Source organism: Ambystoma mexicanum, chromosome 6p (assembly GCF_040938575.1).
Source record: "Ambystoma mexicanum isolate Mex_15411 chromosome 6p, UKY_AmexF1_1, whole genome shotgun sequence".
NCBI classification, from domain to species: Eukaryota; Metazoa; Chordata; class Amphibia; order Caudata; family Ambystomatidae; genus Ambystoma; species Ambystoma mexicanum.
In genome coordinates, this window is record NC_090935.1 from 637,834,324 (window position 1) to 637,851,887 (window position 17,564).

Genomic DNA, 17,564 nt, shown 5'->3' on the forward strand with positions numbered 1-17,564 from the left:
GTTTATAATAAAATATATGAAAGTGTTTTAACTGTCGCTAAATTGTATATAATGTATGAACTTATGTGGTTCGTTGAGACTTGGGTTAGTTTGGGTCAATGGAGTCATCTAGCTGCTCCCCGGAAGATTGTACAATAAACTTGCTTTATGTACAAAACATGCATTCATTCCTAAAGGGGGGGTTTCCTTTGCGTCAGGGTGATTATGGGTCTGCCCCTACAAATCCGGCGACCAGGAAGGGTCACCAGGCTTTCTGAGATGTTGGGGGTGTTCTGTCTGCACAACTTAGCTGTGGTGCCTCTCTGCGGCGACCAGTCTTCAGTGCATTGTGAGTAAGAGAGGTTTGCGGGCGCCATATTGGTTAAAGGCCCATCTGTTTCCCAGAGGTGTGGTGCAATGGTCCAGCTGTGCAGGACAACTTGATGGAGCACCACATCGAAGCCCTTTGGGTTCACATGAGTTCACTTTTGTGGGGTAAATCAAAAAGGGAAATAGGGCTAAAAGTGCATTGTTTCTTTGATAAAAGGGATTTGGTAAAGGGAGACTTGGAGTGAGTTTGTAAAGTTAGTCGAGGTTACAGGGATTGAAAGGGTGAGTGTTTTGAAAGAGCGAGTGAACTGGTTTATATTGTAAGTCCCTTGTTTATATTTTTACCTAGTTTGTTATTTTAGAGGTGTGAGGTGGTATCCCACCCAGCATGGCCATTGTGAGGTTTGTCTTGATACCCTCTAGTTTGCTTGTCTGGTTGGCTGGATTCCTCACCTAGAGGTGGGGTGGCATCCTATGGTAAGTGCAACCATAGATACCTTCCTGAAGTATACCCTTGGAATTCTTCATATGGTATTGACTGTGCTGGCGGAGCCCTCGCCTCGCTTTTCTTGGTTAGTCAAAGTAGAGAAGGGGAACCTTCCTGTAGTCTGAAAAATATGGTTTTGTATTAGAAATTACTGTACTAGGGTCTTCTCTACTACACCTACCCATCACCGCCATTCCCTTCCTGTTAAAAATACTTGACAAGCAGCGTACGTACAAATACAACAAAACTTAGAAACAAAGCATATACCTGGAATCCGCCAATCCGGTTTCCTCCCCAGGCATGAGACCGAATCTGCCCTCCTCGACTTAAAAAATCAAATGGACTATATCAGAGATAAAGGCAAACTTGCCCTCTGCTGCTACTAGACCTCTCAGCAGTGTTTGATTTAGTTGACCATATTATACTCTGCTGTCATCTCACCCAAGCAGCTTCCTTCACACCAGAAGCATCAGCATGGATAGCCTCCTTCCTAGAAGGTAGGAGAATGAATCACTTCTCTGAGAGTGCCCATGCAACACTCTCACTGATCAATTGCAGGGTCCCCCAAGGTTTGTGTGTTTCCCCCACACTCTATAATATATTTACAAAACCCCTCTTCGATCTCCTTGACTCCCTTGACATTGCATGTACAAATTACACCGACGATACCCACATTTTCCACCCCCTCTCCGGCACCTGCTCAGAAAAAATAAAATCAACCTTCGCCATCGTTCGAGCATGAATGGCCTCCAACGACCTCTGCTTGAACGATGACAAAACAGAACTCCTCATCATTGGACCCCAACAGCTCTGAACAAACTGAACCCTGAATACTCGACCTTCACTATCGATGGCATCCCTATCCCCATCTTGCTCTCAGTAAAAACCCTGGAGTCTACCTAGATGCATTTCTCACACTCACCAGACAAGTCAACGCTATTGCCTCCTCAGCGGCATACACCATAAAACTCTTTAACACTGCAAAATCCTTCCTTGCTCCAGATAGTTGCCTGACAATCGCTTGCGCCGTGGTGGGTGCTAGAATAGACTATTGCAATGCTTTATTCACTGGCACCTCTTCCAACAACCTAAAAAAACTGCAAGGCGTTAAAAATAATGCCTTATGAGCTGCCCTCAACCTCCCCAAAAACCGAACACATATCAGCTGCCCACAGGAAGGTACATTGGCTCCTCATTGAGAATTAATTCTCTGCCAGACCATAACCATTACATATAGATGCATTTCCAAATCAGCGCCACCATACCTCTCCCAAAGATTCTCCAAACAACTATCAACCAGGCCCGTCAGAACCCCATATGCACACAGGCTAGTGCAACCCTCTTTCAAACACGCAAAAGCAGGTGGCTCTAGCTTCCCTGTCATTGCAGCCAAGCAATTGAACTCCCTCCCACTCAATTCCAGGTCAGGAGGCTCTTACTGGGCTTTCCGCAAAGTCCTCATCACCTGGCTTTTTAACTTTGTATGTCCCTGCCTTTCCACCACTTACGGACCCTTCCAGCATTATCTTTGCATTGTTTATACCTTCTCTCAATTATATGCTACAACGGAATCATTGCATCCAAGCAACCTGCAACCTGTAACCACTGCAGTATGTATGCACTGTCTATACTACTTGTCTATATGCAATCATGTATTTCAAGGCATCACTGTAACTTCTAACTGCCTTCTGGCCCCGGTGGCCTCTGTGTAACCTATTCTCCACAGCGCCCTGATGCCTGAGGGCTTGCGCACGCTATACAAATGCAAAAATAAATAAATAAAATAAAACTAGTGATGAAGAGAGCGAGAGTAGCAGTGTTGCAGTGAAAAGCATTGTGCTCCTTCTATGATCGAGTGAAGGAAATATCTCGCAAATATTGGCATATTTGTGTAAGAATGAGAAGTAGAATTAAAGCAAGTAGCTGAGCGAAGTGATTGCAGTGAAAGTGAGTACAGTGAGTGATTGTGGGTAATGACTAAGAAACTGGGAAGAGGAAATAAGGTGGATCTTTGGGGTAAAATGTTGTGCTGCTGGTTCGGCGTCAGTGTTATTTTTTGTGAAACCGGTTTGCGTAAATTGGGCTGGAGTATGGAAACTTTGCGGAATCATTTGGGTCAAGTACTTCCTGGCTATAAGGCAAACATTCTAAAATATAATCGGTAATGGGTATGGGAAACTAAGGGGGAAATGCTCAATTCTTGGCCTATCAAGGCAACCTATGATAAGGGGATATTGGAGAACCTGCATACTTTTTTAACTACGAGGCACACGGGTTCGAAATTAGAGAAGCTGTTGAACATCTTAGAGCTTTGTTAAAGTCTCAGAGAAGGGGCCAAAAAAAAGCAGGGTGTGGGAATTAATTCTGCACCGCTCCCATATGGGTACTATCCTTTATCGTCTGCAGCGGGGTACATAGACCCTGAGTTCGAACTTCCATTTTCCCCTGCGGCCAATCCAGTGTTTGGGAGATGGACACAGGTGATGCCTCAATCAGCTGCGATGCCTATAAAGTGGGATAGCGAGGAAAGTGGAAGGGTAACTCCTTCAATGGTTTGGGCACATATTGAGAATGGAGAGCAGAAAAGGAATAACTTCCCCGTCTGCTAGGTTATCAGATAGATTAGGGGTGGAAGAATGGGAAAGACTGAGGCCGGCAGCTAGAAGAGTGGATGAAAGATTGAGAATAAGGGAGAAGGAGGAGGTTAGGCCTTTTCCTGCTAGGATAGAGGATAGGCTGTGAAGGGTGGTAGAGACACATGAGTGGGAACAAATAAAACAAGCGTTGAGGCTAGCTTAGGAAGAGGTACTGTTATGTCAGAAATGAAATGAAGAGCGGCAAGAAGTGAATAGACAGGCAAAGGATGTAGAGGAAGGAAGGTGGATGCATGGGCAAGTTCTTGTTAGATTGGTTAAATCACAGAGGTCATTGTGGACATGGAGAACAGAAATGTTGTCATGGGTGCAGGATTCAAGCAGGGAAGACGAGAGCCGGCACCCTGTGGTAGAGCTGACTACGCATCAGTGCATGGAGAAGTGTCAGGGGAAGGAATAACAGGAGTAGGAGATGAAGAGGAATGGGAATTGTATCTCGAGCAGGGAGAGCAGGGAGTAACAGCCCTGCTCCTGCTCCAGTAGCAGCCACAGAGAGTACATTATCGGGTCTCAGGACATGCCACAGTACTCACATGGCCAAAGTAAGTAGCAGGGGAGAAATGGGGGAAGCTCCAGTAAAAAATGGGTGCAACTCAGTTTCTGTTGCTCCAAAACTGTCTGGGAAAAGGTTATTATGTCCCATGGTCACACATGGGCCGGAATAACTTGATGAACACACTCCCTTCTCTCACTGCAGGGTCAGGAGATGGATTTATGCATTAGAGAAACACACTGCCTGTGTCATATTGGGCACAGGGGACATGAAGAGCTTATTCATGACCCTAATGAGATAGCAGTCAGATGAGATTTGGATGAGGTCTGTTTATCTGTGAGTTCAGTTGGATAGAAATGCCCACAATGGAGCAGCTTTTAATAATTGCAGGGTGCAGGTATGGGAGGGCGTTGCAGATTATGTATCTCAATACGTCAGATACAAATTCAATTCTAGCCTAAATGATGAAATTGGATGATGATCCTGCAGCACACATCCAGTTAATTCAGGAGATTTGGAGGGCAGAGATGGGAGAAATGTGGGACAAGAATGTGGCAGTTTTCTACCACATGATGAAGAATGGACGTCCCAAGGAAGTTCAGCATGATTTTGATAAAATGGTAGGAATGGAGGCCAAGAGTTAGCCAGAAATTCAGGCACATATTGTGCATTTTTGTAAAAGGAGGCAAGAAAGGAAAAGGAGAGTATAGAACAGGCACAAATGGCAGAGGCCAAGTTTGTTCAGAAAAAAATGGCAAAGACTGGTTTGGAAGAGGCAGTAATTACCAAATCCATGGAGAGACAGCAGGGGCAATTGGGACAGCAGGAACAGGGTGAATCGTGTATGACACAGGGTTGGATAGACAGGTATGCCTCCGGTCCAAGGCAAAGGAGCGGGTTTTCGAGGCGTGGGGGAGGATTTCCACGAGGAAGTGGGTCATTTGGTGGTTTTGAAGGAATGGGGCTGGGTTGAATGGGCCAAATGGAAACAACTATGGATGGTTCTATGGAATTCAATGTTGGTTGTGTGGAAGGTTGGGGCACATGTCACGAGATTGTCGAGACAGGTCACAGTATTTTAACATGGGAGATCAGCAGATACAATCCCGGCTCTGCCATATGCTCCAGGCTCTGTGCAATCGCAGCAGGTATGGGTTGAACAGAACCCAGCAAGTGGGGCTGCACAGACCTCTGGGATCCCGCTGACCATGCCAGCACAGGCACTGGTACAGACATGGGTGAATAATCCTTTACCACAAGGAACGGTTACTCATTACACTGGAGCAAGTGTTTTTGGAGGGGGTCCTTTTTTGCTACCCATTGTTCATATCTACCTAGAGTAGAACAGCCCACAGGGTCTCTAATCTATCCAGTCCTGTCCGTTACCACTGATCCAGATGAGGAACCCTGAATAGGTGTGCAGTTAGGTGACCGAACGTTCTCATTCTTGATCGACACAGGGGCTACAAAATCTTGTATTAAGGAAGGCGAGTTCCCCATGACATGAAAAATGATGGACACACAGGGATTCTTTGCGGCTATCCTGTTGGTTCCTTATACCGAAGATCTAAGTATCAAGGTAGGTACACAAAATGTATCTGCTCCTTTGTTGTATTGTACAGATACCTCGGCAAATCTTCTGGGTCGAGAACTCTTGAGCAAGTTGCGGATGGGAATTGCTTTCACAGAGGAAGGTATAGGAGGATATCAAAGGGCCAATGCGTTGGTTTTGGAAGAAAGACCACGCAGATCAATAGAGGTTTGAATCCTGGATCCATGATTAGAAACCAATCTCAGGTCCGGTATTAGCCACGTTCTAAAAAAACAATTAAATACATTAAATAAAATAGTATGCTCAACTCCAAGTTCGTATCCGGCAAGAGAAGAAGCTTGTTTGCACGCATATTGTAGTGACAGCACGATTAGGGGGGGTACCTGTACATTCAGCCTTGTTTCCTTATAGGGTAATGGTTTTGTTGAGTTGAGTTCCTTGGGATTCAAATCAGACATGGCGGCTACCAATTGAGTTTTTGTTCCTGCCTGTTGTGTTACAGGAGGTAATACCAGTCACCATTGTTACAATTCTCTTAGAGGCAGTAGTGAATAAGAAGAACAGGGTGGATCTCTCAGGCAGAGATGAGAAAGGCGGAGAGTGGCACACAGTACTGTGTATTGATCAAACCTTATCTCTAAGGGACGTGTTTGACGAGCAATTGTTCAAAGACACCGAAGACACAGGAAAGATAGGGCCTCATTACAAGTTTGCCGTTTTGGTAAGAACGGTAGCGGTAAGCTTACCGGCACTGTTTTTTCTAGACCGGCAAACTACGAGTCTGCTGGCGGATGCCGTTTCACCCGCCAGGTCTGACCCTGGCGGGCAGAACGTCACCCGCCAGCAGACTTTCACGGAAGCACAGGCACCGTTATTAACGGTGCTGGTGCTTCTGTGGTCCTCATTCATGTGGAGTCCTATGGGACTCCACGGGACTCATATGGGACCCACGGGACTGGGGATCAACATTTTAACGTTATTAACGGTGCCAGTGCTTCTGTGGTCCCCATTCCCGTGGAGTCCTCTAGGACTCCACTGGACTCCTATGGGACTCCACAGGAATGGGGATCAACATTTTACCGCCTGACTTACCAGACTGCCGGGGCTGTAATTTCCCGGTTATTCTGGCAAGTCAGGTGCCGGTAAATCATTACCTGTCCAGCGGCTACCTGCCGGTTTCTCCAGCATGGTTTCCGCCAGACTCGTAATGAGGCCCATAGTCTTTGAGATTGGGGTGCCTTGCCACATAGTGATAGCGCAAAGGGAAATGCTACAGACCATGCTCATCATTAGAAATACATTGCCATATTGGAAGGAGGATTTGGAAAAGGTGCTGGACCGTTTATGGACTAGCAATCCTCATGATGTGGGCTGCTAAAGAGTGTTGGAGCAGTGTGCATAAAGTTGAAACTTGGTGCGATATTACCATGGGTTAAGCAGTACCCCATGTCAAGAGAGATGGACAAAGGGATTTATGAGACCATCCTGGCATTGTTAAAGCAAGGCTTAATGCACACTTCTGTGTCCCAATGTAACACAGCCATCTACCCTATGAAGAAAGCAAAGGGGTCCAGTTTGAGAACGGTCCAGGATTTGCCCCCCCTCAATATGTTGGAGTGGAATTTTTGGTGGTACCGAATCCTGCAACCATTCTCTGTAATATCCCTACTGTGTTGATCCACTTCATGGTGATTGATTTAAAAAATGCATTTTTCTCAGTCCCCTTATACCCTGATTCTCAGTACCTCACAGTGTTTATGTATCGTGGTCAGAGATTTAAGCACACAGGGTTGCCCCAGCGGTACTGTGAATCTCAGAGTGACTCTAACAGGGTGTTTAAATTGGATTTGGGGAGTTTACATTTGCCCAGGGCAATAATCCAGTACGTGGACAATTTCTTTGTCTGTAGCATGTCAGAGGGGCAGTGTCGAGGAGATTTAATAACACTCCTCACCCTGCTCATGGAAAAGGGGTACAAAGTGGACAAAGAAAAACTGCAGTACTGCCAGACAGAGGTAGTATATTTGGGGCAAGTGATATTGCCTGCAGGAAGGAAGGTAATGCCAGAGAGAGACACCACAGTTCAGAATACGCCTCAACCAGTCACAGTGAAACAGATGCAGCAGTTTTTGGGGCTCTGTAACTATTGTAGATTGTGAATCTTTTGCTACTCTAGTTACGTGAGGCCCTTACTGCAGGGACTTAAGGCAGTGCAGAAGGGGAAGGATCCAATAGACTGGTCTGAAGAAATTGTGACTTTCTTTTGGGAACCCAAGGCTGTGATCAGCAATGCTCTGGTATTGTTGCCCCCGGATTACAAGAAATCATTTTATTTGTTTTCTCATTCGAATGGGCAGGTGATTGGTCCTGACCCACAAAACATCACTAGGCTAGATCACAAACATTTAGCATACTACAGTGGACTCCTAGACCCAGTGATGCAGGGACAGTTCCCTTGTGAGCATACTTTAGCGACAGCAGCTTTTGCAATTCCAAAGTCTTTAACCATTACCGTCGGTTGCCCAGTGACACTGTATGTGGAGCATGCAGTCTTCGTGATCTTAGAAAAGTCGAGGTTGACTTTGACAAACCAAGGAGTTTTGGTATATGTGGTAATACTGTCAAATGCATTGATACATCCCCTGCAGTGTCACCTAGTCAATCCTGCAGCATTTGTAGCCAAGACAGTGCAACCTTATGACATTGTTCATGATTGTGCAACTTATGACGGGGAAAGAAGATGAGAAGATGAATGTTATAGAGGGCCATCAACAATTAATAAAGATACTGGTGAAAAGCATAAGGGTGCAGCCATTGTGGCCCTTTTTGATGGGGGAATACCAGGTCAGGCTGAAGATATGGCTGCCCCCACATTACTCCATGCAAGCAGTGGAATGGTGGCATGTAAAGAGGTGCTAGAAATGAGAAAGGGGAAAGCAGTCACTATTTATTCTGACTCTGCATATGTCACCTCCACTGTGCATTTCGTGTTATGAAGGTGGCAGAGAAGAGGGTTTAGGAGAACTGAGGGACACCTCTGCAGCATGCTGCAATGCTATCCCAACTGATTGAAGGGATAATTATGTCCACAGAGGTAGGCACAATTAAATGCGCTGTGCATACTAACCGTACTAATACAATAGCCCTCAGGAATGATGCCACATGCAAGGCAGTGAAGGAAGGGGCATACTTACCATTTAAAGATTCCCAGAAAATGGAAACCGTGTCCTAGCAAGTACAGTTGCCCGCCCCATACAATGCAGTCCTGGTGCTTCAAATCACAGAGGTACAAGGAAAAGCCCCTAGAGAAGAACTGGAGCTCTGGAAAAGGCAAGATGTGTCCTCTCACCCCCAGATTTGTTGTGGAGACAGGAGCTGATTGGGAAGGTAGTAATGCCTGTAGAATTGCTCCTTGTGGCTCTAGAGCAACTACATTAACCGTTGCACACTTCTCAGTGACAAATTGCATCAGAGCTCCAGGAATAATAGTTTATACAAACCTCCAGGAGCAGGTCAGTAGGTTCATAGGAAACTGTGTAGTTTTCATAGAATTCAATCCCGGGAACACCATGAGGTCAGTAAGGGGAGTCTTGCTTAGGCCCTCTGCGTCATTCAGGGAGCCCCATATAGATTTTGTGGACATGTTCACGAGATGTTACAACTACTGATTTTTCATAGTAATTGTTTGTCCATTCTCCCAGTGGCTTGTGTTGATCTCTGCGTACATTTCATGCTAATTATGCAGCAAAATGTCTGGTGACGGAGGTATTTCCACGGCAGGGAATTCACAAGGTCTTAAAATACGACAATGGAACCCACTTTTTGAATGCCTTGTTCGCAGAAATGACATCACTTCTAGGAATCATGCACAGGCTGTGCTCGATATACCACCCGCAGGCCAATGAAATTGTGGAAAGATTAAATTGGGTCCTTAAGGCACGGTTGGCAAAGATATGCAATGATTTTAAAAAGTTCTGGTACTATTGTTTGCCCATAGCATTGTTTTATTTGAGAAATCAGCCAAGAAAAGAGCACCATTTGAGCCTCCACAAGATCATGATGGGGTGTAGGCTACACTCACCTCTCTCACCTACATGCACTGCATCAGATGCACAAAAGACCGCAGAGCTCCTAGAGGAGGAGTTTAGGGAGTACCTTAGGGCTTTAACCAAAAGTGTCAAAATGATATCTTCACAGGTTGTGTCTTCTTACCAACAGACTACAGGAGGAAGTGGCAAGGAAACCGACGAACAACGCAAGCAACAGTGTCTTCCAGGAGACCATATCAATGTCCGGATCTTCGTACAGGGTTGGAATGAGCAGTTTTCCATGGGCCGCATCAGGTTATTTATACAACTCAGACTGCTGCAGAAAACAGATGAAATCTTAAGTACATTGGAGCATGCAGAAGGGTTTCGGCGGTTTATGGTCATTGCATCGAAAAAGATGCATCGAAATGACAATGTATCGAAAAAGATGCATCGAAAATAAAAGCATCGAAATTCTATGTTTTACACTAACAGTACATATCCATTGTACTTTTAAATGTAAAAGATAGCATTTCATTGTGTTTATTTTGTACATTAAAATGTTACACGGAGCTGTCCAGTGCTGACATTTTGGCATTGGCCAGCTTTTTGTAACGTTTTAATGTTTTTTGTATATTGGGGGTTCCCCCCTTTCTCCCTAGCCCCCATACCCACCCCCTTAACCCTAACCCTAATCTAACCCTTAATCTAACCCTAGCCCCATCCCTAACCCCTAACCCTAACCCTAACCCTAATCTAACCCTTAATCTAACCCTATCCCCAACCCTAACCCTAATCTAACCCTTCATCTAACTCTTAATCTAACCCTAACCCTAACCGTAACCCCAACCCTAACCCTAACCTAACCCTAAATCTAACCCTAGCCCCAACCCTAATCCATAACCCTAACTCTACCCATCGAAATTAACCATAGAAAATTATTCAATAAATATGCATTTCGATGTAAAGGCAATTCATTGAATACATATCGATGGAAAGGTATTCGTTGGAAAGGTGTTAGATGGAAAGACCAGATACCGGTTTGGTTTCAGCTATTTGTTTTGACCAGCAATAAAACATGGGGTGAAGTGGCACTTGAGGCTAAAGTGATTTAAACCCAGAGGTTTCAATTGTATTCTCAGATGTGCTGTGCATGATGAAGTGGCAGTTATTTTGATTCTAATGTTTCAATGGAGCCAGTAAGCCGGGGCGGATGAGATACCTATTTTCAGTTCAAAAAGCGCCTGTTTACTCAGCTTCCTTCATATTGCATGGAGTATCTATGCAAACCATATGCAAAAATGTTTAACGTTAAAGGGCTCAGGACAGTTGTTACTAGTGAATTATGTTTGCACACAAATATTTAACTGTTTGATGATGTCACAATCTACTACGGATGAATCCCAAGAAAGGGTGTTCTATAAATATGATCTTAAGATGGTAGTTAAGATATCAAGTGGCCAATGAGAATCGAAGAATTAGAGAAAGATGAGATTTCTTTGTAGAAGATATATCCAATCATGTGTGTGGGAGAATTGTAATAAAATATATGGAAGTGTTTTAACTGTTACAAAATTGTACATAATGTGTGAACTTATGTGGTCCATTGAGACTTGGGTTAGTTTGGCCCAATAGAGTCCTCTATCTGTCCCACAGACGATTGTACAATAAAGTTGCTTTACTTACAAATGGGGGGCTCTTTGGGTCAAGGTGATTAGTAGCCCGCCCCCACATCTGTGTCCCCCGACTTTTCTTCCTCTATTAATCTTGATCTTTTAAATACATGTTCTATCTGTAATAAATCCCATTCAATACTTGACCTTTTCTTTCATCTTAAACTACAATTCCTTGTTTTGCTGCAACCTGGATTACCCCTGATGACTTTTCTATGCCTGCTTGTCTTCACACTTCTGTTGCCCATTTCTCCCACAGCTTCCATTCCTCAGGTCATGGTGGTGATACAGGGATCCTCTATCATTCTTCTTAGATGCCTGTCCCCACTCCTCTTGGCCTCCCTCCTTTTTCATCATTTGAGTACCATCTCTGTTCTTTCTCTAAACCCTTTCCTATATCCTTTCTGACTATCTGTAGGCCTCCTGGCACACTCACTGATTTTACCGACCATCTTGACTCTCCACTATCAATTCTTCACCCTTCCTCTTTCCCCTTTTTTCTTCCATGACTTAAATCTCCTTCTTCTCACTGCTTTTACTCAATCACCTCTTTTATCTCTTATTGACCTTTATCATTTATACCTTCTATGCCTTCTCATCAGTCATGCTCTTGCCCCAATCTTATCTTTCCTTCACTCCCTACTACCAGCACTATTACTGTATATCCTATTAATTTATCGGTCCGTTTCCTTCTCTCTCTCCCTCTCACTCTCTCTTTCCCTTCCTTAATCCTCAATCTCCCCCATCAACCTCCACCCTCAGTCACCATTAATCTTCACTCCTATAATCCTCCTTCTTTTCTCTCCTCCCTTCACTCTTCTCTTCCCCCTATCACCTTGTTTTCTCTTCTCCAACTTGGCGATGCTGCAAAACTATTTCACTTGTCTCTCCTATCTACTTTCTCTTCCTGCTCCTTCACCCCTTCTCACAGGCCTACCCAGCCGTGGCTCATTCCTCGTTTCCTCTTTACTCTAGTCTTCACAAAGCTAAACCTTGATGGAAGAAGTCACAGTTCCCATCTGATCTCTGTCTTAGCTTCCCTCCACTTTTCATATGATCAGTCCTTGCTCTCAGCTAAAAACCAATATTTCTCTGAACTCAATGTATCTCTCTCTCACCCTCCAGCTTTGGCTTCTGCAAACTGTTATATCTCCTCGCTTTCCTGATCCCTCTCTTCTATCGTCTCTTTCTTCCTCTGACTTTGCCAACTATGTTATTCCTGCCTGACCCACTTCCCTCTTCCCTCATTACACAAATCTACCCATCTCATCCCTTATCTTACTTGTGTCATTAATTCCTCTCCCACTAACTCTTGTTTTCCTTCTTCATTTAAACATACTACTATGTTTACTATCCTGAAAAAACCCTCAGTCTTCCTTTCTCTCCCTGCCAATTTCTGCCCCATTTCTTTTATTCCTTTTCTATCTAAGCACTTGGAGCGTGCTGCTTATTCTTTTCTCTCTTACTACCTTAATCTTCATTCACTTCTTCCACCTCTTCAGTCTGGATTTTGTTTCTCTCACTCCACCGAGAACACCCTCCTGCATGTCTCCAATGCTCTTCTCACTGCCCATCACTCTAAGATCTTTCCTGTTCTTATTGTACTTGATCACTCAGCTGCATTTCATACTGTTGCCGACTTGAGTCTTCTTTCCACCCTCATACCTCTTCGCTTTTCTGGCTCTGTCCTCAGATAGTTTCAATCCTATCTCTATAATCGTTCTTATTCTGTCACCTAGTTTGGTAACACTTTTTCCTCAGTCCTCTTCTGTATGGGGTTCCTCAAGATTCTGTTCGAGGTCCTCTTATCTTCTCTTCTCTCTCTATACTATGCCTATCTCAACTCTCATCCTCTCATGCAATCCATCTCTACGCCGATGATACTCACATTTTCTTTTCTTTCTCCTCTTTTTCTGACTAACTTCACTCAATGGTCTCTAACTGTTTTTATCCAATTCATCTTTGGATGACCTCTCATTTCATTCACCTCAACCCCTCCAAATACCCCCTTCCTCCTTTGCTTTCCTCTGTCTCTTCCATTCACTTAATCTGCCTGTAACCCGTGTGTGATCTTTGACCCTTCTATCTCTTTTTCCTTTCACATTTACAGCACTGCCTGATCCTCCCATTATGCTTTATTTAATAATCACCATGCTGGCCTCCACCTTTCCTTTTATGCTACTAAAAGTATTACCTTGCTTATGTTTTCTAATATAGACTACTGCTCAGCCATCCTCCTTGGTCCCCCTACCTCTCACCTTGTTCCCCTCTGTTCTGTCTATAACTAGCCTATTTGTCTTTACCTTTATCTCCACCCACAATCTTTTGTTCCCTGTTTTCTTTGTATCTTCTTCCTTTTGACTCTCTCACTATTTTCCATTAATTCACTATTGTACTCCGGAGACCCCCAGCTGGCCCATACAGCCGAGGATTGCTCCGAAAGTACTTTAAGATGAAATAGCTGCACCCTTGAGATTGATGGGGGTGCAGATTTATTACTCCAACACCAATCAATAAGGACAACTCAATGGTTTGGCAAAGGGAGTCCGTTTAATGACAAGTACAAAAATGGGGAGTCATGGAAATCAGCAGTGATGCGATTGCCTTTCTCGCTTCAACTCCAATGAACTTCATGAAAATCATAGCATTTATACTGGAAACCCGTAATAATTGATGTATAACACTCAAAAGCTAACATGCAATTCTATTAGTTAGGAAAAGGTAATTTTAATATAGGTACTACAGGTGGGCATCTAAGTCCTTCCTTCAATGATGACTACTGTAGACGTCACTAAAAGTACAACGTCCCATTGGCTGTACTAACTATAGGACCCTTGATTATTTGGTCCATTCGGATTGGGTTGGCACCAACCCCACGCATAAATGTCCACTTTGCTTAACAGCATGCAGAATGATCAGCCAGGTGCAGGGTGCCCCCTAGTTAGCCGGCCTTTCTCCAATTAAGGTTACAATCAATCATCGCTTCAGCAACTATGCATCATTTATTTCACTGTAGTTGGCCTCGAAACTACATCTCTGTCTGGCAAAGTTCCGATATCTCTGCCTGGGCGGAGGCCAAGCGTAGGTGTGAACCTGTGCTTCTCCTCGCTCGGATGGTCACGTGCTTTCCACACCGTGAATTTGTGCATTTGATTCTTATTCGGCTTGCCACCTGCCAACGCCTCCTTATCTTGACCTTTCAGAGACAGGATATTCTGTTTTTAAGTTTCAATTATATGTAGCTACTCTTCGTTCCTTCTATTGGTATGACCTTGGCTTTCCTGGCACGAGTTGCATCTGCCGAGTTTCGGTTCAGCGTCTCTTCTCATTTTGCTAGTATATGAATCTCTGCTCATTTGGCCTTTAGTAACCTGAGTTGATTCTGCTTTGTTTGCAAAGTGGAATTACACTTATAATACTGTGCTTCATTTTGATGTAGATTATGTATAATGGCGCTTGCCGCACTATTCTTCTACTTAGCATTGCAAGCCACACCGTTTTCTTAGCTTTCTTGCGGTTCTAAGCATATGTACAGGTGTTAACTGGTTGACTATCTTCATCCTGTTTAGAGCTTCAGCTTCTTTGTATTTCAAGATTGTTCTCCCCTTTAAGGTTCATGATCTCCTTATTCATGGCGTTTTGTCTCTGGGTGTCATTCTCGGGTTGTCATTTCTTTTACTTGTACATCAGTCTGGATCCTCGTGATTTCACCATTCGTCTTCCATTAAGACCTTTTTGGTTTCTTCTGGGACTGTAGTTAGGCAATCTTTATTTCGTCTCATTTGCTGGTAAGGTCTCCTTAGTGGATACCTTACTTTCCATGGTTTTCTTGGTATTGGTACTTCAATCGGTGTTGCTCTCTTAATAGGTACTGGGCAGAGCCCTCCTGAGGCTCTCTGCTGATTTATCTGCTCATCATACATCACATATTTTGGTGTGAATGTTCCTGGTACTTCAAAATGGGCGACTGGAGTGCAGGCTTTATTTGGGACCTCCTCTACACTCCCCCCTCCCGCGATTAATCAACCACTTTCACCTCCATCTTTGGATTCAACTTGCTTAATTCTTCTGTCTTTATCTTCACTCCATCACCTGGCTTCATTCCTTCTTCATCTTCAGGGTCTCTACATGATGGTTTGAAGAAGTGTCTCTTTGGAGTCCATATTTTTATTACTCCTTTCAAGCTTCCTTCTGTCCTTACATGTTCATCTTTATTCCATGTCATTAGTTAACATTGTCCATTTGGGCTACAGAAGACCCATCATCCTACATAATTTCTGTGCTTCCTGGGATAGAGAAACTATGTTCCTTCTGGTGCATGAATACTGGTCTTCACAATGTTGCTTATTTCTACATCAGTCAGGTCTTTGGGCTTCCATCCTGGCTTGACATCAATCATGATCTTCATCCCTATGGCTTTCTTCGCAGTCTTCTGGCATTGCGAGATTATTATCTTGGTAACACAAAATCCTAGCAATATCATCACAAGCAGAGCTCCCAAGAATTTGAATGCATCTGCCATCCATTGTGGGATCCATGAAAACAGTAATCCAAACCAGCTGTCATCATCAACTTTGTCATTTTCATTGTCATCTGGTTCTGCAGGTTTGTCAGCATACCTACGGCCTCTGTTAAGGTCCCATTCTCCTCATTGTGAGATGGTATAAATGCGCAACATGATTCTCCGATTTTTGCACAAACTCCTCCATCCATAGCTGTGATCATATCAAGGACATATCTGTTCTGAAGAGCCATCAGTCGGATGGCTCTCAGCTCTTCCTTGATCACATTGAATCCTTTTATAGTTGTGTTGATGGCCTGCAGTAACTCCCATCTGGTTTTCTGCAACCATTTAGTATTTACTCCTACTTGGATTCTTGGCATACAAACTGTTGTGAACACTGATGAGGTGAGGCTGAACAGCCTGTGTTCATATGGGATTGCATGAAATGCTTCTTCTGATTTAGCAGAGAAGTCATTCTCTCTCTTCATTTAGGTTATCAGTTCCACAGATCTCTTCTTCCTCAGGTGAGCATCGGCTTTCGGGAAATTGTCAATATTCAGGTCACTTTTCGGGATCACTGGTGCTGGAACGTGGACATTCACTGCTGTGCATATACCGCCCCAATCTCCTGGCAGTCTGATGTATGCCTTGGATCTGCATGCCCAATAATGATCCATAATTACTGCAGTTCCATGCACCATTCCTGGAGCGTCAATAACTCGTCCACAGTTCTTATTCTATCCCATCTTTCTAGTGCCATTATTCCTGAAGCAGAATTTTGGGCTTTCTAGTGGCACTATCTGCAAGGGTCCTCCTCTGTCTTCGACCTGAAGTGGGAGAATGGAAGACCAGGCTCCCGTCCTTCACCTCTCGCGCTTGGCCTAGAGGGTCACGACCCAGACACCCGCCACGAGAAGAGTTTGTCCATTTACCAGACGACCAGATACCCTGGTACAGGAACATACGGATGTGTCCATCTGCCTGCCCAGCAGCCCGCACTGGCCATGCCGACACCTGCGGCACGGACCAACTAGACTAAAATCTACACGTCGTTAGAGATGCCATGACGACCTAGACAACGGGAAGCACATCTGTACAAATATACACACTGGACATTCCCACACCAACCTACACGAAGAATATACTCAGTGCTATGACGTAGGCGACGGGCATATTCACGGACGTGCATCTTTATTATTTTTACATAGGCTTTCAGAATGCAGAAACGCAAGACGCGTCATGAACTCATCTACTAGCTTGCTCACGCTTCTCTTGAAACCAGTTACCACCATGAGAAGTATAATGAAGACACGATACTGGTCATGGAACTATATGCTCCTATAACCTAAAGCACCTGTGCACCAAACGGACCACTTATGCACCAGGCCCAAGTAGGCCTCAAACAAGAGCTCCCGTGGACATTAACAAAGCAAGAGTCAGGTTGCTGATCCTGCAGAATGAGCTCGGCGAAAACAACCAGCCAAGGTCACAATGTTGCAAACCCACATTCCAAGAACAAATCATCAAAGGCACGATGTTGCAACCTCGTACTCCGCGCACCAACGTTAAAGTCACACCGGCAAATTAAACCAGACGCGCAGTAGAAAAACAATATTCATTGTGCAGAATTCTGCCTCTTTCACGGTCCCTCCCCACGTGACCAAGCCGAACCTGACGAGATGCCAAACCCAGGAGAACAGAGGCGTCTGGATCCCTCGCTACGAGACACCGGCAGATACACTTGAAAGGCTCAATGGACATCTGCGACAGTGGGAGCGGTCAGCCTTCCAGCTATGAATAAGTCCTCACATTGTCTGCACGTACCCATAGTGAAACATTGTTGCACCTTGCAGGTACACCGAGA